At 32.4% G+C, this 22,256-nt stretch overlaps 1 pseudogene; it reads left to right on the top strand.

Annotated features, from left to right (window-relative positions):
- The first annotated feature begins 1,566 nt into the window (after positions 1-1,566).
- On the top strand, positions 1,567-2,802 carry LOC149557321 (pyruvate decarboxylase 2-like; annotated as a pseudogene).
- The last annotated feature ends 19,454 nt before the right edge of the window (positions 2,803-22,256 follow it).

Genomic DNA, 22,256 nt, shown 5'->3' with positions numbered 1-22,256 from the left:
TGAAGCATTGAATATGAGGGTTTTCCATTTTGTTGTAGAGATTGCATCTCTATAGGATACATGCCTAATGATTGCCATTTTGTGTTGGATAGGTGTTGTCACTTGATGGAGGGCCGTGGAAAATGACCATTTGTAATTAGAGCTTCTGATTCTGTTTTAGATTTTCCTTTTGAGGACTTGTTTTCTAATGAAGAAGAAACTTTTTTTGATTATATTGATGCTTCTTATGCTGTTGGTCTGAGCTAGACTTCTATCGCTTCCATTCTTGTCACAATTTTGGATGTTAGATCGTATTTCAGGTGCAATGCCCGCTAGCCTTGTGGCCTATGTTGTTGAAGTTACTGCTCCCACTTCTATTTTGAACAAAATTCTACTGATAATGTTGACTCTTAAATAATCACCCTTGGGCCTTGTTGACAGGTTGTAGTGGGGTTTCCTTTGTTGCAATCCTAACAATAGCGTTGCTTAGACTTTTGTCCAAGTGCATAGGAAAAGGTTTTTTTTTTTTTGTTTTTGATGCCTTGTGTTTATGCTTTCATCCCTTGTTTGTGTAAAGGTTAACAACCCCTTGTTTTGGCTGTTATAGAAAAACAACATATCAATATCATCCTTTCAAATTGAACAATACTAGATGAGTAATGATACTATCTTGAAAAATACAAGAAGCCAAGACTACAATATACACTCGTTTGATGAAGCAAATAAAATCCTTTCAACAATAATTAGTCAGAACTATCAAAGTGAATTTTTAGGATTGTATAAACACAATTGGAAAATGGATCAAGAAGATTTCATGTCTTTCTCATGGGTGGAAACTTTGGTTATTATGTGTAAAATTGGCCTCATTCTTTTAACAATTATTTTCATGTTATCCATAGAATTATTTTTTATCATTTAAGTTTCTTGTTCTTGCAAGATGAACTACGAGATGCAATGTTACTGGTGTTTGCAAATAAGTAGGATATTCCCAATGCAATGAATGCTGCAAAGATCATGATAAACTTGGGTTACATTCTCTTAGGCAGCAACACTTATGAGTATTACATTCTTTATAATTTTCGGTATTAAAAATTCTAGATACTAATCATCTATTATGCTGCACTACTTCTACTTTGCATATAGTTTATTATCACTCTAGTAAATGAGAAAAAAATTGGAATGATTAGTGTTGCTTGTGAAATAGCTTGTATCATGTCCTAAGGTATATACAAAGCATATATCTTTTAGCATGCAAGGTTCACCACACACACTATTTCCAATACTTTTTTTGACAATAGTAAGGTTTAAATTATCATTCAAGATATTGGGTTGATGTGTAAACTTTATTCCCTTTTCATTGTTTCTTAATGTGTGTGTACCCTTTGCAAAATGAATTTAGAAGTGTGCTTTTTGTTTTGTTTCACCATGACATGTTCTTATAGTTTTCCAATGTTTGCAAGGTCTTGGTGGGTCACAAAATCCATTAATTAAATTGAAAGCAAGGTTTGTATGTCATGAAACTCTTGCATTGCTCATTGCATTTGAAGCCACTTGTAACTTGTTTTTTTAATAGTTTTTTTTGCTAGCATGAACTATAGGCTAAGCAATCCAAGAAGTTTGGAAGTAGCTGTGGAAACAACTATAGAGTTCCTAAATGCAACAGTTAAGCAAGTGTTGGTTAGGGGTCCAAAGCTGAGGGTTAAGGAAAAAGATGCATTTATGGAATTGAAAAATGCTTTAGGTTATGTTGTGGCTGCAATGCCATCGACTAAGGGTAAAGTTTCAGAGACTCTTCCACATTTCATAAGAACTTACTGGGGTGTAGTCGATACTGCATTTTGTGCTAAAATAGTTGAGTCTGTAGATGCTTACTTATTTGCAGGGCCCATTTTTAATGAGTATAGCTCAATGGGATATTCATTACTCTTGAAGAAGGAGAAAGCTATAATTGTGCAGCCTAATCTGGTAACTATCACAAATGGACCTACTTTTGGGTGTATATTAATGAAAGACTTCTTAGAAGCCATCGCAAAGAAGTTGAAGCACAATACAATGGCCTTCGATAATTATTAGCATATATTTGTGCCTCACGGTGTTCCCTTGAAAGGTGCTCCAAACAAGGCTCTTAGAGTCAAATTGTTATTCAAACACATCTAGGTAAAATTATTGAGAATCACTACATATCATAAAATAACTTATGGTTCAGTCGGTACTTCAATCCTTGCTTTTGTTGTTGTTCCTATAGATTAATGAGTAAACACTTCTTATTTGTAGGCCATGCTATCAAATGAGACAGTTGTCATTGCAGAAACTGGTGACTCTTGGTTCAACTTCCAGAAGCTTAACCTCCCAGAGAAATGCAGGTAATGCAAAATCTCTTGCAAAAGTTTATATAATTAAATTTATGACTCATTTATTTTGATGATGGATCATAGTGTATGATTTAAAATGTTGATCTAACCAAGAAACTATTGAACAACAAAGTTCATAAAATTATAATACATGATTTGTCTAACTGACTAGCTTGTTACCTGTAAGTCACAAATTTGCGCTAAAATAGTTCCTACAATTTATTGCAATTATTTATGCCCCTATTTGGAATTGGTTATCAGGTTTAGTTTGAAGAATCAATAATTTGTGACATTATTTTTCTTAAGGCTTGTTTCAATGTTGAATGATTCATTCTAATGTTGATTTTGTAGGTATGAGTTTCAAATGTAGTATGGATCAATCGGTTGGTCTGTTGGAGCTACACTGGGATATGCTCAAGCATTGTACAGGATGAGTTTAAGGCTCAATCCCATCACCTTGAGAGGATCGTAAGGCTTGTATTCCATCTTCATTGATATTCCCCAAAACCATTTGTATCTCTACTAGCATACTTCCTTCATTGCAATAGTCTTTGAATATCCATTCTTGCTATTACAATCAATGCTAGCAAAGCTTTAACACACAAATCCACTCAGAGTTTCAAAAGAGAACTAAGGTTAGATTGAAGGATGTGGAATTTCTTTCTCTCTCCAGACCATGTGGCAACAATTTTAGCAATTTTGTAGTACCACCTAGTATACCTAAATGATGCCCTAATTGTTTGTCGTTGCTTATTCCACAAAGTTCTCGTAACGTAGAACTTTGTATAACATAGTGCCCCTCATAACCAGTCTATGTTGCACTACTATTAACTACGTACATAATTCCTCCCTACTACCCTCAAACCTTAAGCATACTTGGATTTCTCAATGGTTGCATAGTACTTGCACTTAAATCAGTTTTATTAAGTGTCTATTGACTGCACATCTTTTCTTGTGTTTTTCTACAAACACAATATTTTAGAATAATTTCTAAATCCATTTGCAATCCCTAAATGATACATGAGAGCAAAGCTTTTACAATAAATGGGATAGCTTGTCAAAATTTCTACATATCTTCGTCTCAATTTTGACACAAATGCAATATTTTGGTCAAAATTTTGATGCAAAATTGGTTCGCTTTGGCGTCACTAGTATGGCACCAGTGAAAAAATGTAAAACGCTTTCGTTGAAATTTCAATAAAAATGCAATATTTTGGTCAAAATTTTGATGCAAAACTGGTCCACTTTGGCATTGCGTGTATGCCATCGGAGGAGAAATGTGAATTGGATTCATCGCAATTTCGACGCACCACTATGAAGGTTTATGTCAAAATTTTGACGAGCACCACTGGCAAATGAGGTAATATCACTTCAGCTTGGACCAGGGAAAGCGACAAAATTCATGTCAATAAGTTGACCTTTATGTAGTCAAAATATTGACGCGGAATGTATGTGGCGAAAAACCGACCAAAAAAGATCAACGGCAAGTTTGGTCGCCTTATCGACCTACTCTTGTCAAAAATTTGACCTTTTTGTATCAAAATTGAAGCATAAATTTACTAGTGCAATGTCATCATCTCTCTTAAGATAACATCTTCTCCCAAATATTCTGAAATACTTAACTGATGGTGAATGACTAGACTATAGTTCATAAGGTGTCTTGTTCATACCTTTTTTTCTTTGTACTTTGTTCAGAGTGTACACTATTGTATTTACTACTTCTCTCCAAAATATCTTCGAAAATTCATTCTCAAACAACATTTCTCTTGTTTCTTTCGCTACTAACTTATTCCTTCTTTGAGAAATCCCATTTTGCTCAGGTGTTCTAGGTGAAGATAGCTATCTTTTGATTCCATTCTCTTCACAAAATATGTAAACCTCTCTAGAGGTGAATTATCCTCCTCTATCAGATCTCTCACACTTTATCTTAACACCAAATTTATTCTCAACTCTATTCTTAAATATCTTGAACTTCTCAAAAGCTTTAGATTTCTCTTTAAGAAATATTTCTCATATCATTCTAGTGAAATCATCAACAAAAATCATAAAGTACCTTTCACCATAGAATCCTCTTGTTCTAAAAGGACCACTCACATCTGTGTGAACGATCTCCAGCTTCTCTGTGGTAGTGAACTTCTTGCTAGGAAGTGATACTTTCTTCTATTTAGCCAAAATACATTCTTTACACACAATATTAGTAGGCTTTATAATCTTAGGCAAGTCTCTAACTACAAATGTGCTACTAACCTTCACAATATTATCAAAGTTTATGTGACAGAATCTTCTATGCCACAACCAATTGTTGTTCACTTTAGCTACTAAACATGTCATTTCAATAGGATTCAACTGAAATACATTACCTCTAGATCTTAGGTCTATTACAATGAGCTTATCATCTTTGTCTTTGATAATGCAGGTATTCTCAGTGATTTGCAACTAATAACACTTGTCCACCAATTGTCCAACACTGAACAAGTTATGCTTCAATCCATCAACAAAATAAACATCACCAGTGTTAGTTTTACCATAAAGAGTAATGGATCCAATTCTTGTTTAATTATAGCTTGCATTGTTACCAACTCTAACAATACCTCCATCATGATTCTTGAACTTAACAAACTTATTCATATCACAAGTCATGTGATGTGAACAACCACTGTCAACTATCCAATTAAATTTCTTTTCCACTTGGGAAATTAGAGCTATTTTCTTCTCTAATTTCTCTATCAAGATCATCTTTCTTGATAGCCACAAATCATAATTCATCATCACTTTCACTTTGACCTTTCTCATCAAATTCTTCATCTTCATTTGCATACAAACAATTTCTATCTCTATCTCTTCTAGGCTTAATCTTTCCCTTGTACTTTTTCTCTCTTTTAGGAAATTTAGATCCATAATGACCAAATTCTTCATGACTCCAACATTTAAAGATTTTCTTACCATCATTTTCTCTTCTCACAAGAAGGGTTATTCCTTCCTCAATCTTCTTGTCTTCATCAAATCTGTTGCTACCAGCAAAATCTTCATATGTGCTTGCACTCCTTGTCATAATAGGTCAAATGTTTAGGGCACTAAAAGTTGTTTCAACTCTAGCTAGACCTCCAGACTATCTTAGATCTACTTTTTTAGATTCTAATCTTCCAAGCAACATTTCCTTTGTGAAATATTTAGTGCAAGGCATTACCGGCTGAATCATCCAAGCTACTTGCTTGAATGGTGGTATCACACTTTTCAAGATCTTCCATTTTACTTCATCTTCTTCCTTGGCTCCACCATGAGACTGAATTCATGCAACGATTTCTAATATTCTAACAATATAACTACTTACATTATCCTCTTCCATCATCTTAGCATCTTGAAATGCACATCCAATTCTGCAATCTCATTCTCTTTGCATTGTATCACCTTCAAAAGTAGATTCTAATGCTTTCCAAATTTCATAAGATGTTTCAAGTGACTTTAGCTAATTGTATTCATTTTCTGGAAGAGCTAATAGTAGGGCTTCTCTTGCTCTCATGTTACACATGAATAAATCTCTCTCATAGAACATAAATCCCATGCTTATTATTAACCCATAAATCCTCTTCATCAATCAATGTAGAAGACTTCCCAAGCTTATTGTTGAAACAAACTCTTCCATCAAATATCTCAAATCTATTATTACTGCTACATTCAAGATCAAATGAATCATACATGTTGCATGCCATCATCTAATTAGAAGAATTATTTCCTTTAGCTTGGTTCTAAATCACAAGATCATGTAGCTTCTTCAATTCAAACTGCCTTTCATCAATATAAACCTTAACCACAAGTTCTACCTTCTTCAAACCAAAAGTCTTGGAAACACTCACATTCTTATGTAGTACAAGGCATGTGCATCCCTAAAGGAGAAAACTAAGCCCCCATAAAATAACAACCACAACAAAAGTAACCAAGATACAATTGAAACAAACTCTCTTTATTAACAACAAATCTTGAATTACATCCAATGAACCAAATACATGTCAAGTTATAAGGCCTTCCCAACTATAGTCAAAATATTCCAAATTACAAACCAAACTCGCAACTCTTGAGCTATCTTCTTTGTCAACTAAGCATACTACAAAATTGATACTACCTTACAAGACTTAATGAAATTACATATATAGCCATCAAAGTACGCAAGTTGGCTTTGAGTTCACAATCTCCAATAAAGGAAATTTGTTATACAATATCAAACTCACCCTTAATGATTAATAACCAAATGCATAATACATCATAAAACCTTACAAAGCTCAGATATAGGTTCAAATGTTTGTTGGAAATATAAGAGTAACTAAGAGGGGAAGGGCAAATCAGTTACCACTAAAACAATTATAAATCCCTTAGATGTCAATACAAACTTCTTATTAACTCAAATCCTTGTAGCTCGGTTAGAACTAGATATTCACTATAACTTAGTGAACAAAGCAATCTTGAGATAATTTGTATTAACCTTTAGTAACTTAGTTCTAGAAAGATAAAGTAGTAAGCAAATAACATGAATACATGAGACACCAAGATTTAATGTGGAAACCCAATTTGGGAAAACCACCAATGCAACTAATTACAATTTTTCATTCTTTTAAAGTGAGCCCTATTAGGAGCCAACCCTGTTAAAAGTTACAAAACACACAGTTAGGTGAGATTATTTTAAAAGATTTGAATCACCCTGTGAGGAGTGGCCTTGTTAGAGGTCTTAAAACACTTCAATCTAAAAATGTCACCTTGTTAGAGGATTTACAAAATGATTGTTAAGCCAACTCTGTTAAGAGATTTCTTCACTACTACAATTGTTGAATAACAATGATCCACCATGCTTGTTATATAGAACAAAACAAAAGCATAAAATCTATGGAAATATATTAGCAAGCTTTTTGCATTCATACATTTTGCATGCAAACAATTGTGTTATCTATGTATGTTGTATATTATGCAGACAATGCATAAGAATGCACAATCCAAAAGCTCAACATTCAAATTATTATGTATTAGATAAAATTTAGTAGACAAAGTTAAGCATATGCACTTGACTAGAGTTATATTGATCAAAATTACAAAATTGATAAGTCTTGGTGATATGATTGACTACAAGTCTTGACAATGGTTAAATTATTATAAATTGAGTTTCTCATCCAAATTGGCATCCACTATATATCTATCTTGTATATCTACTCTAAGATCTTTGAGATGTTATACTTTTCCTTACATACTAATCTTTTTGTTATTGTAGTTCAATTGTTTAATGTTTGATAGTATTGTATTTAAAATAATTAATATATTTATGTCGACAAAAGGGTAAGAATGTTGTATAGGGGTGCAAAAAAGTGTAACAAAGAAGAAAAAGGTAGTGCAAAGATACATGCAAGAAATACACAAAGTAAACTTAAAGAAGAAAAAGGCAATTAAAAAGCATAAGATCAAAAAACAGACAACAAATAAGATTAAATTGGCAAGGATCCAACAAAATAAGGAACATAATACTCTAGGGAAATACTACTCATCCTCTTTAAGTCATACAAGTATGTGATAGATGTATTAACATGCAAATTGTTAGATCTACAACACCTTATAGGACTACCTCATAAGCTTGATAACAAGCCACAAGGCTTTTTCCTACCGATGTTAAGAGAACAATTTTAAGTAATTGTCTAGATGGGGTCCCTCTACAAAACTATTAAAATGTTGTTAACGAAGGCAAAACTTCTTATGAATAATAGAATTAAAGCATCTTCCATCTATGTATAAAGAGAACTAAGCATCTTTGACCTTCATAAGCCATCAATTTTTGGAGAGCCAAATGGCTTTGAATGGGAAAAAGAGCTGTTGTTATATCTCGTAATATGGAGAGAATATTGTAGTCTGTTTCTAGAATTTGTTTCATTTATACAATTTATGAACCTGTTTGTGTAAAACATTCCTAGACTAAAACATTTAATGTCATAATTTAATAACATTCCTAGACTAACACATTTAATGTCATTCATATCAAATGTAAATTGTATTCTAGAACATCCTAGACAACATCTCAAATCTAGAGACAGAAAAATAATTACTAGATGGCTAGTTTGCTATCTCCTTAAGATTGTGGTTTTCCTTCTACTGATTTCATTAATACAATTATTTTCATTGTAAGTTTGATTGGCAAAAAGCTTTTAACTTCACTTTACTTTGTGAGACCAGTAATCATTCATCAACCAAAATTATGAGAACCTTGTAATTCGAACCCAACACTCAGATTGTTTGGTTTTTCTCATTATTAACCAGGTTTATTGTCCATCATGCAGTGACACTTCACTCTTTCATTTCCACTGAGTCTTAGTTTAGTGATTACATGCAATGGATATTTGAGTATAGTAGAATGAGACTTTTTAAGTCCATGCCAACTAACACATTGACCAAACCTCAACGCGATATTATTCATTTAATAACAGCAATATTATTATCATGCGTGATGGGGTATTACGGCGATGTGGGAAATAGGCTGTATTACAGCAATCGTGATGGAGATTTTCCCCGCTCCCCACTAAATCCCCACTTTGAAGAGTATTCAATATTGTATACCTTCCCACATGCACGATCACAACACCATCCATACTATAACTGCATGCCCAATTCATTTAATGTTTAGCCTCATGGAGATTAAAAGTTCTTCAAGCATTGACCAACATCATATTCGCTGGAAGAGAGTCGCCATACAAAATGCTAATAATAAAATGCAACCTGGACCTGGCCTTTTTCCAATATAGCCGAGATTCTTCAAACTGACAGGATTTGTGAGCCTAGACTTTATACAGCCTCGAAAGGGTACTGAAATGGATACCAAATTTGATCATTGTTACTAATGTAATTTACATCTACGAGGTTTCTAAAATTTATTGCAGTTTCCTTGAATAAATTTATTTTTAGAAACTTCTCAATAGACGAGAATTAGTTGGTCACAATTGGTTTGGAAGAACATATCCAAATTTTGGTGTTTAATTCACTATTCCAACATAGTTTATACAATCAAAAGCCAATACCTCAATTTTTTCCAAGATTTTTCTTGATTGTTTCCATTATTATATAGCATACTGCAAAAGTGTTCAAAATCAATTGTTACAGCTTTTTTTCATTAACGACAATGATTTGAGGCTAAAAGACATGAAAACACCTATTGGCATATTAGAAAGTACTTGAGATAATAGATAGTTGGATTAGGCCAAAAAGGCTAACAAACGTGAAAACACCTATTGGCATATTTGAGATAATAGATAGTTGGATTAGGCAAAAACTTTTAAGATTGCATACTCACTGCCCGTAGGGCATTGACCCACCATTAACAAAAGTACATGGGCAAGCTTTTTGTGTTGTAAATTAGTAGTTACAATTAAACTTTCTAGCTAATTCACACCTAATGGACTACATACGTAATTCTTTTTTTGACTAATTTTATCTTTGCCTCTACAAAAACTACCCTTTTTAATATAGCTACAATCTAAGTTTCCTTAAGTTCCAGCTTTAATTCATGCCGAATGGTCAATGGACTACATGCATACTTCTCTCACTATTTTTATCTTTGCTTCTACAAAACCACCCTTATTTTAAACATATACATCATCTATGTACTTATGACAAAAAAGTTACTTTGTGTCAACAAAACCAAAGTGCAAACACATTCATTCTACCCATTTTAACTTACCACAACACAACTTAAATATTAAGTAATTACATATTTACATAAGAGCATGCTACGCTTGATGAAAGTGTTGTAAAATGTCAAATTTGAAGTCCTAGAATCCACACAAGACAGGAAGCTTGAACAACACCAAATCCTTGTAAACTCTTCTGCATATTTAAACACTAGTGAAATTTAATCGGTTGCATTAAACGGTGAGTGCTTATGTTTTTGTATGTTGTGATAGATCAAACAATCATAGATATTGCATGTGTAAGGAGAATACTTCACAAGATAATATTAGGCGGTTCCCCATGGTCATAGACTTTGAAGATGGCACCTATTAGAAAACCATTTCTCTAATCAAATATCATCATACCAAGAACTATTATGCTCTTGTGAAAGAGAGACACTAAATAAGAAAACATTATTTCATTCTATGAATATGAACCACAAGTTCATGTTAATAAGACCACAGAATCAACAGTCCAAGATTTCAAATCTGAATACTAAAACATCAACCTTCAGATGAACGAAGAATTTATAGTATGACTGCCTTGATAAGAACTCTTATGATGGTTTAGAGGTAAAAGAAAATCTCCATCCATGGTTATCTCTATGCATAATTGAATGTAGTACATAATGATAAAAGTATCACTTTTCCAGATAAGCACATCCATAATACCTTGGTAAACTATGTTTTTTCATTTCAACTTGGAATAAAAAATTCAAGGAAAATAGAAGCAATCAAAGTTTAGATAAACCAAATCTTAGAATTCAAATTTTCGTGCAAATAGTCATTCATGGCCATGTTTTGATTTGTGAAGAGATCATAGTTACTCCTATGTATGAAGATTAGAAAAAAAAAAATTTAATGAGGCACTAGAGATGTTGTACTTTAATATACTTGTATTTAGCATGTAGCATGCATAGTCTAAATTTCACCATGAAGAATACAAAAATGAAAAAAGTAAAATAAAATCTATAAATGTAGGAAAAAAGTTCTCTGGGAAATCAATTTTGTAAGAAGCAAATTTCTAAAAGTTGTACTTTGAGAAAAATATTATCAATCCCAATAAGGTCTACATATTGCCACCCATAAAGCAAACTTGTCAGATGTGTGACAAAAATAGATATAAATAGCAGAGTCTATTGAGTTTGAGGGGACTAGAAAAGTATTAAAAAAAAGCTAGGCCCTTTCAGTCATCTTATCCCTATTGCATCACCTCCTACCACAATTCAAGCTATGATGTTCAAACACTGTTTCCTTAACAGTCAGGTGTTTAAAAAGATAAGGTCGGTCTGACATCTCACAAAGAGGTCAGTCTTACAATCTGAAGGTCCTTTCCTCTTCTTATACTTCCCAAAAGATACCAGTGCCAACAAGGGCTTAACGTTTCTCAAAAAAATTAAGACTTACTATTGTAGCCACAGTGAATCCAGGTTCTAGGTAAAAACCTAGGCTGAATCCGAGAAACTGTGGGAACATGTTCCCCAGAACACTGATTTTTGTGTTGAAAGAGGTGTTTTGATGATCATTATTGAAACTTTGTCAAATAAGAATACTTTGTTAATTGCTTGCATTCTGCATTGTTACCTACTATATGAAACAATGAAGACAACAAACTCGCTTCTAACTAATTTGAGCTCTTCAAGTTGGCACTCTTTTAGGACAAATGCACTGTTCACGAAAGACTGGTCAAAATTCTTCTAAATTATAAAATATCTCTTTTGATTTGAGCCTCTAATTTTCTCTTGCTTCAACGCAAGATTGCCTCACATCTTTTTGTTAGCCCCAACTGATAATGTTGTTAATATATGTGAAAGAGTCATATCAATTGTTATGTTGTCATTGATGTTGAGCCAAATCAGAAGCACCTAGTATGCAAATTGAACAGAGTACTATATGGATTGAAGCAAGCACTAAGAGCATGGTATGAAAGATTGAATTCATATTTGATCAAGATTGGATTTGTTAGAACAAGTGAGAACAGTAACCTATACTTGAAAAGTGAAGCTGAAAACAACTTATTGACAACTAAGATATTTGTAGATGATATTTTTATGAAAATCATTTGTTGATCACATAAGTAAAGAATTTGAGATGTCTATGTTTGGTGAGATTAAGTTTTTCATTGGTTTGCAAGTTCATAAAACAAAAAAGTGATATATATGTGACTCAATCTAAGTACATTAAGGAGATATTTAAGACATTTGGTATGGATGAGTCAAGACTATTTGGCACACCCATGGTCATTGGGTGCAAATTATCTAAGGAGACAATAATGTCGAAGTAAATGAGATGTAATACAGATCAATGATTGAGAAGTTGTAGTATGTTGTACACAGTAGACCTGATATTGCACATGCAGTTGGTATAGTTGCAAGGTTTTCCTCTAATCCTAAGGAAACACTTATGACTGCAATTAAGAAGATATTCAGATTATTGAAAGGAACAAAAGACTATGGATTGTGGTACAAGCAAGAAGATGATTTTGAGCTTGAAGTTTATACTAATGTTGATTGGGCTAGAAATGTTGATGATAGTAAAAACACTAGAGGTGGAGCTTTCTTTTTAGGAGAAAGACTGATTACATGGTTAAGCAAGAAATAGAGTTGTATATCACAGTCTACAACTAAAGCTGACTATGTTGATACTGCTATTAACAGATCAAATATTCTTTGGATCAAGCAACTGTAGGAAGGAATGCAAGAGGAAGTCACAAAACCTGTTACTATCTATTGTGACAACATAAGTGCAATTAACATATCTAACAATCATGTGATGCATGCAAAAACCAAGCATATATCTATCAAGTATTACTACTTGAGGGAGAAGTACAAGAGAAGCAAGTAAGATTGGAGTATGTGAAGTCTAAGGAGAAAATTGTAGACATTTTCACAAAATGATTGATTAGGATGCTTTTGAGTATCTAAGGGGTAAGTTAAGGATCCTTCCCCTATCCAAGATTCACTAAGAAAGGATGCATGTTGCATCAATTCATGGATGATTAGAAATTTCTTTATGGAGTTGATGCAAGTTCACTCTTTAGGGATTGTTTCCTGAAGTTGTGAAAGTGACTGTGAATGAAGCAAATGTAATTAGTACATGCAAGGTACAAGGTACAACTACAAGGTCATATAAGTTTCTCATTGGAACTTATAGTTACTTTTGGCATTGTTATCAAAGGTTGAGGGAATCTATACAAAGAGATGAGAAAGTTAGACGAAAGGAACCTGTATAGAGATGATATCCTAAAGGAGATTCGTACAAGTTAATATGCAGAGATGATGTTGAACAAGAGTACACCCAACGGGGGAGAAATTGTCAAAGTGAAGTAGAGTTGAAGAACCTAATGTTTAACTTGTTAGCTTGAACAAAGTCGGAGAGCTGAAGATGTGTTGGCATTTGATTATTTCATAATGTAATGAAATATCCTATTTGTTTATGTGTTTCCATCAATGCCAAATGGAGAGATTGTTAGCCCCAACTGATAATGTTGTTAATGTATGTGAAAGAGTCATATCAGTTGTTATGTAGTCAATGATGTCAAGCCTTAATTGGTTAGACATTATACTAATTTAGTAGAGTGTCATATCATTTGATTGATGAAGAGGATATGAAGAAAATATAATGATGATGTAAGTGTTGGTCAATATATGGTATGCAATGGGCACTTGAATGAGTTAGACTTTGACAATATAATGTTGGTTTGATTGTTTTACATGGTTTAATTAAGTGTTGAGATCATGTGTAAGCAACACAGTTTGGTCGATGAATGAAGAACCACAATATTAACCAAGCTACTACAGTTGTCACTAAGCACCAAATAAAGAAGTGAAGAATGTTTAGTGTTAACCGAGCAATTATAGTGTTAACCAAGTCTAGTGCTGATCGAGCAAGACATAATGTCAACCAAGCATGAATGTGAAGAACAAGTTTAGAAAAGATTTAATCTAAGCCCAACATTTGATGGAAATTAAGATTGTTCAAGAAGTTTCAAGGATAAAGATGAAGTTAGTTATGAGATCAACGGTTGGAATAATTCATAGAAGATATAATGAAGGTGATTTAACAATTCGAATTGGAGCTCTAAGTTCAAGGTGGAAGTATAGTTCCTGAGAGTCTAGATTCAATGACTCTAAACGTGATGAAAAATTTGACGATTGTGATTAACTAGATAAACCTAGAAGATTCTAGAGGAATAGGAAAAGTTTTATTTTAATACATGAATAAGATGTTCATTGTTGCTAATCAAGTTGATGAAGAAAGTTCTTTTCAGAAGGAGAACCGAACAAAACAGCAATGTGAAGATCAAGCAAAGAAAGTGTTAAGTTGATGTGTGAAGTGTGAGAATCACCCAGAAAGGGATCAAACTATTGAAGGAAAAAAGCGATTGAGTGAAGCAGAGATTTGAACAAGCAAGGTAGTGCTAAAGTCTAACAAATCATTTATTCTTACCTTATAATCATTATAGCAAAAAATCTCTTAACCGAGTGGACTTAACAGTCTTTTGAAATCCTATATGGTAACAATTTTTTGAATGTGTTGAAAGTCCTTTAAAGTAGGCTACTCTTTAGAAATTGTCAAGGAGTAAACAAGGTCTAGATGATCTTTGGTGAGAATCCTCTAACAAGGTCGAATTAACAATGTGTATGTAACCTTCAACAAGGTTGGCTTTTAATAGAGCTCACTTTAGAAGAGTGAAAAAATTTAAGTTGTCAGTTCCTAGGTGGTTTTTTCCTTTACAGGGTTTCCATGTTAAATACTTATGTCAAAATTGTGTGGATGCTTATCGTGTTGCATATTTATTTCATGTTTATTATTTATTGATGCAATTTGGTATATGCTAAAAGTTTATTCTTGTTAATTTTATAATTCTGTCGGATAAATTATATTTTATATATATGAGATATCTTCTAACCACGTGACCTTTGAGATGGTTTTTTTTGTGTTGTTTAAAAAAAAAAAAAAAAAAAAACTGCTAAACAGTGAAGTCATTGATGTCAAAATGGCAGTAATAGTCAGATGCAGATATTTGTCTAAAATATTTGTAATTTCACAGTGAAGAGGATGCTCGTGATATTCACAAGGATGCTTCATTCATATGCGTATGCATAGGGAATGGTTCATAAAGAAATATGTAAATTTATCTAAATACTTTGATTCAGAATAGTGAATTGATATATAAATAAAAGGAAAGATGCTTATAGATGATGATATACATTCTCCTGTAGTTCATATTGATAATCACAAATACCTAGTTGATAGTGTTTCAAAGCTAGAGGATTATCTGAACCAAGCTGCCAAGATTGAAGAAAGGTATACATCTATGTTGAGTTGGATGACATGGTGTCTATATGTTTATTTATTAATGATAAACATTGCCATAAGTATTGTTGAGCAGCATCCTACCAAGTAGACACACAATAGTGAATTTTATCTTTATTTTGGACGTTCTTAGTAAAAGGATTTTATCAGGCAAGTAGACACACAGGAGGTGAATGAAAAACAAAATAAAATGTCATATGTGACTGACAAGCAAGAGGTTCGTTTGAGTCAAGAAATAGATTATTTTACTTGTTGTATGTTGGTAGTTTTTTTTTAGGAAGTATTCTTAGCTCTTGTCATGTTTGATTGAAGAGTATCTCATGAGCGCAACAGAACATTTTCATCTCTGCTTATCAACTAGCTTGATTACACCAGTTTTGATTGCTGGAGCTTTACTCTTGAAGAAATTAATTACTTCCCCAGTGTTCTTGTTAGACCAACCTTACCTAAAGCACACCGTTTACTCCCCTTCATATTGAAAATAGCTCTGCATTAAACTCATACATTAGCGGAATAGGTGGTGAAAAGGAAAATATGAGTAATCATTTTGGGTTTCGAAAGAGACCATGCACCCAACATCCATAAAGGATGGAACAAATAGCAACACCTATGCTCTCAAATCAAGCAACTTGGCCATTAATGAAGCATGCAACTTTAGTCAAATAATGTGACTATCTATAAGCAGCTCTATGCTTTGTCAAGCTAGGTGAAAGAAGTTCGTTGTTAAAGCCTGAGAATTTTACAAATAGAAAACCATGTGTTAGCCATCATTCACTCACTTTGAACTTTTGAAACCAATGGTAATCCCTAGCTATGTTCTATTACCGAAGGAAGTAGCAAAAAATTCTATTTGAATCTTAATTCGACTTCTTCATAGAAGAACAATCACTCGTCAAATCATGGTTGCTAGATGAAGCAGTGAAATGTGGTCTTGTGGAATCCAAAGTTCCTTGCAAACGTTATCCAAGATCGTTCCAAAATGGGAATGCCCAGAACAAAATCATCTTTGCAATGACTCTATGAATGCATCAAAGCTTAATGTAATCATTTTAATTTTCTACATATAGTCCATGTGCATAAGATTTCACACTCATGTGGATCAATTCTTCTCATTTCAATGCATGGAACAAGCCAAATAGCTAGATCACCTAATAGATGTCTTGAAACAAGATTTTAAAACATCAACATGAACAATACAATTGATCAGTTTGTTCCTTGGAAGATGTAATAAGAAATTATGAGACTATCATACATGTACACCCACCTTCAGGAATATCGATCAGTGATTCAATGAATGTCGTGATGAGAGAAGTGCCATAAGATCTTTCATTTCTAAGCCATTTAGAGTGTTATGGTGGACTTAGGAAGAAACCCTTGTGAAATATCACGATAATGTAGGAGGTTCCAAGTTTGAGATGTATTTCAAATCTGACTATGCTTATGCTATAAAAGTATGTTATATATGAATCACCTAATGTTACATTTTGGAGGAAAAAGTTCAAAAGTTCCTCTCATTTTTCAAAAGTTGTGAGAGATTAGTGTTCAATCCATATTAATGATGTGAAAGGGCTTCTATAGAAGGAGGGATGCTTTTTATCACAAGAATTTAAATCAAGTTGATTTGTCACAAATTGAGAATTTTACATTATAGGGGGAATATAAACCAATGTTCCATTCTCATTGTTTGACAAATGATTATATAGAGGCATTTTCTGACTTGATGGATATGGACCTTCATGTGTAGATAAGTATTTCTCATCTTTTAGTATTACACGTATCTACTTTTTTAAGTCTCTCTCTTATTTGTACTTCTATGTGTGATATAAAGAGTCATTTTCCTAAATCTTTTCCTTTGTCTCTAAGGATGTCCTTGTAGGAAAGAAGATAGGAACATTGTAAAAACTCAATCTTATGATAGTAGCTCCAAAGAAGCTATGATTCATTAATCATCTAATGTTTATGTTGAATAATGTGAGTTTCTTGAAGCAAATATCCTTGTTGATTGAAATTATGAGAGGGAGTCTGATAGATCATTAGAGGCAACCTTGGAGAAAGAGAGGGAGCAAAAAATAAAATTGCTTAAATCAAACTTTTGATGATATTGGTTTAGAAGGAGTAGACCTTGTTGATGGATTCAACACTAGTCAGAAACTATAATAGCTAAAAGACTATGATTCATGGGATAAAGTCTCATGTATGTAGGTTGGAATGCTTTATGCTATCAGGATAACCATTGAACTAAGGAAGCATGACATGACGTGCTACCAAGAGGTTAGAAGGATTATAACAGATTCAGAGGAAGTTTGATACTTCATCAGAGAGAACCTTGTGCTAAAAGGTTAGAAAAGTTGATATCAAACTAAGAGGGAGAAACCTTATTCTCTAATATGTTTTTATGGTGAATGTTGTGACAACACCACATGACAGTATTCGTGGAGACCTCATGCGAACTTTTGATGTCATACATGTATGAGCCTATCCCCTATGTACATCATGAAGAAGTGATGACTTCTAAATGATTATCACTTTTATTAGGAGAAGTTGTTGTAAAGTGACATCCTTACAATAACTTGTAGCATGATTCAATTTTGCAAAATTGTTTCATGTAAAGGCTTTGTCTTATAAATCAACAACTAGGCGGTCGATATCATTAATTTGATTATCTACGAGTTGCTTGTATAGATATATTTTCGGTACTTGGTGTATATCTTCCCTTGATATTTTGATAGGCCAGTACCACATTGAGTACTTGGTGGATATCATTTAGTTGATGTTCTGATAGGCCATTACTCAGAGTATTCGGTGAATATCATTTGATTGATATTATGATAGGCCAATGCTCATGTTACCAAATATGATATCAAATAGTAATTGGTGAATATCATATGTTGATATTCTGATAGGCCAATACTTACATGATATCATATTCTAGAAATCTTCTGATCAAAGATTTCCTATATGTAGTTTTTTGAAATATTTCCTATGGTGTAATATCTATGTGTTTTATCCTTCTTCATTGAGAGGGAGTGTTAATGTTATAATTCTATCAGATAAATTATATTTTATATATATGAGATATATAATATATGATAATGTTATATATGGAATAATTAACTTATATTAAGAGTGATATATATATATATATATACACATATATTGAGAGTATATTAATTGTGTTATAACTATAACTAATGTAAGTTAATATATTAAAGAGACATGTCTCTTCAAGAGGCATGCCTCTTTATATCATATATATATTCATTGGAATAGTAACTTGGAAAACACATCAAATATCCACAAGTGCTATTACAAGTTACAAATCCTATTTCACTAACAATTCTGATATTCGGTGTATTAAGTTGACAATTTTGATGCAAAGTTTATATCAGTTTAAGTTATGATGTTAGATCTGGTTATCAAGTTATTGATCTAAAAGTTCTAAGCATTTAAGTTGGTGAAAAAGTGTTTTAAGGACTGTAGGATAACTAGTTATAACTGATTCACAACCGCCCCCCCACCCCCCCCCCCCCCCATTACCTAACACTTTTCCAGATTTTTGACATATACCTTTGGCACCATACATGTTATGTTCACAAGAATAGACCTGTAAGGTTCTACCATTTAGCTTTGAGGTATTGATTGTGATTGTCTAATAGTCAAGTAATTAACTGTAGCATGAATATCACATGCCCAAGCATTATCACCATCTCAAAGACTGTTATTGCAAGCGCCTCTATCTTCCACTTCTGGTTTGGAAGTTAAATTTTATAATTCAATCACATACTCATTGTTTATAATTTCAAATTAAAAACAAAAGTTATGTAAGAATTAGTAGTTCAAACCAAAGTAACAAGAATCAAAATCAGCAAGGCCAAATCGAATCGCAAATCAACCATGAATTGGAATCAAACCGAACACGAATTGGAAAATTTAAAAAACCCTTGAAATTTATTGAGCAACTTATTTCATAAACCCTTTATCACTGATTTGATTTACTGACCACAATAAATCGTTTGGCTTGAATCAAATTGTCGAATCCTATGAATCACCGTGATTCTCATTACTATGGTTCAAACCTACTGAAAGTTAAATGAAGTTCTATAGAAATCATGCCTAGAATTAGATATTAAATATGGCTAGTGATTTGAATTTTTATTGTGTAATGAAATTTTGAGAATTGAATATTATCATTTTGCAAATGATGAATATGATATATGTAGTGTAACACCAACACTAGGGTACATCAGGACGGTGGGAGGCCAAAATGAGTTCTTGAGATGGGGAGCAATGGGCCTAAATTTCAAGATGGTAGGAGGACAACTAAGGGACAACAGCGAGGGGGCAATGAGGCAAGGAGGGGTGTTGTATACTATACATATAGAACTTGAAATGCTAGTTATGAAATGATGTTTAAGTATAACACACCAAATTAAAATACTTGAACATAGAAAAATTATAACACGAACCAGAACCATAGAACATTCAACATAGTAACATTCAAAATCAAAATTCAAATAGAAATTCAAGTACCCATCCCAATGATGGTGTAGTTGCGTAATGGCAGTGGGGGTACTTGGGTACTCCAAGTACCTGGTGTGGGGATGTCTTGGGGATGGGTACTTTGAGGTTTGAAAGGGGTGCAAGTCCCTGTGTTTCACTGGATATATGAGGTATTTAAAAACTCTACTTATTAGCCATAATGGAATTACGAGTATCACTCTTCTTATAGCCATTTAGTTATATTTTATATTTATGTTTTTAATGTTTCAACATATCCTATAAAAAATTAAATATATGTATATATATTTGTGCATGTGGGCATACCCATACCTATACCCAAGGAAAATTTACCATTTCCACATACCTGAATCATAGGCCCTACCTGTACCAAAATCAGCAACTTGGTCAATGTTGCAAGAAACAAAAGCCTCACTCCCCAGGTGTGTGTATTGCCATACTTGAAGCCCGTACTGATAGTATAAGCTTGGAAACAGCTAGAAATAATACACATGTCGAAAAATCTTCACAATTTCATCCATGTTGGATTTCATAGTGAAAAAAATATTGTTCCGTTCTTGGGATGTTTGTGCTTCTATGACCCCATGTCGTGCCATGTTGTGCTTATGTGATATAGTTTTTATTTAGTTGTATTTAGTTTGATAGTTAATTTATTATTTACATGTTTACATATATAATATTTAATTAATATTCTTATGAATAATGATAAATATTTATATTAAATTACTTTTAAGAAACATAAGTTTCACTTGGAATTAAATATTATTGAATTAATTCAAAATACTTTTATGGATTGAAATTTATTAGTTATGAATCTTTTGACTTTTGAATGTATAAATTTGATAAGTTTTAATTTTAAATTTAATTGTTATTTATTTAGATTTGCATTTATTCATCATGATCATATTTTAATTTTTCAACTAATACATGCAATTTTGTATCACACTATTTTACGTGACTTAAAGCTATCAAATATTTTATTTATTTTTAGTTTTTTGCTTCATTATAACAATTATATATGAAATATTTATTTCACATTTCCTTTAAGTTTTTTAATATATTTAATTAATTTTGAATTTGCAAAATTTAAATTTGAAAGTTATTGTGCATATAATTTTAAATTTTTTTGTTCTATACATATGGTATACAAAATTAAATTTGAAATCGTAAATATTAAACATATATTATAAATTACTTATATACTTTTATGAATGTCATATCCTATCATCTGTATGAGAGATCTAGAATGACTGTATCTCTATGCAATATCATGTGTATTTGTATTTGTATCCATATCCATGCAACTTTAAGAAAAACTAGTACATGCTATGCTACACCAAAATGTACATGCATTCTGAAGCCATTGATTAAATGTTTACAAACTAATAATCCAAAAAAAATGGAAGCAAACCCCAACTTCTTTCTCAACTGTGCAAAATTTAATGCATACCTTTTGGGGGTACAATAGAAGGAATATTAGGTGATTATCTAGTACAATTCTCTCCTTAAGAAATGAAAGGTTGAGAAACTGTCCTTTTCTATTTGGCCATCAAACATGGAATTAAAATATGGTAACTTGTCATGCAACTGTACAACATACATTCCTATTGATATTCTTTCCTAAAGAATCTACTGAATTGATGTCTTCAGGTACAGCTCATGTAGGATATTGTATCCACATGTGCTCAAAAAACTCTGATTTCTAGCCATGTTGGAACACTGCGCAATTTGATTTTAAAAACAAAAATGAAACGAACCTTCCTAAGCTTTGAATAAAGAAATTTCTTTCATGCATTTCTATTTTATTTTCTGAGTTTTTAAAACAAAAATTAGATTATTATTGTTTATGTAGTTCATATTTATATTTTACTTTAATTCATCTTAAATCAGACTTGAATGACATTTTTGTTTTAAATAAAGTTACTGGTTTGTATATTATTTTTGTAGATTGTAAATTTTTTAATCAAGTTCTAATTATTTATGTAGCACTAGGTGTCTTTAAAGTAATGAAAATCTCATCTAATTGTAGAAAATTGTGTTAAATATGTGGATGTGCTTTGTTTGAGTGTCGTATCCAACTGTATCCATATTAAGGTTCTTCAAAAATGGCCATATGTGTATCTGTATGTTTCCATGGAATTTTTTCTAAAGGAAAATGAATGTAGATATAAAAGAATCTTCAATATCAACACAGAATCAACTCACCCTTGAAGATGGAAGGCAAAGGGATATGCAGAAAAGGAATGTGAGGATTGAATCTTTGAGGCATATATCCGATATACATAAAAATTGTAAATAAGGATGGAAATGCACCAAGACATATGATGAATAAATTTGATCTAATCTTCAACAAAGTCAAAATAGAAATAAAAATACCCTCAAGATATGGATAAATAAT

Source organism: Cupressus sempervirens, chromosome 5, assembly GCF_028749045.1.
Source record: "Cupressus sempervirens isolate cs-2001-9-10 chromosome 5, ASM2874904v1, whole genome shotgun sequence".
Taxonomy (NCBI): domain Eukaryota; kingdom Viridiplantae; phylum Streptophyta; class Pinopsida; order Cupressales; family Cupressaceae; genus Cupressus; species Cupressus sempervirens.
The sequence above is the reverse complement of the archived record's forward strand: the minus strand, read 5'-3'. Positions and strand labels throughout refer to the sequence as shown.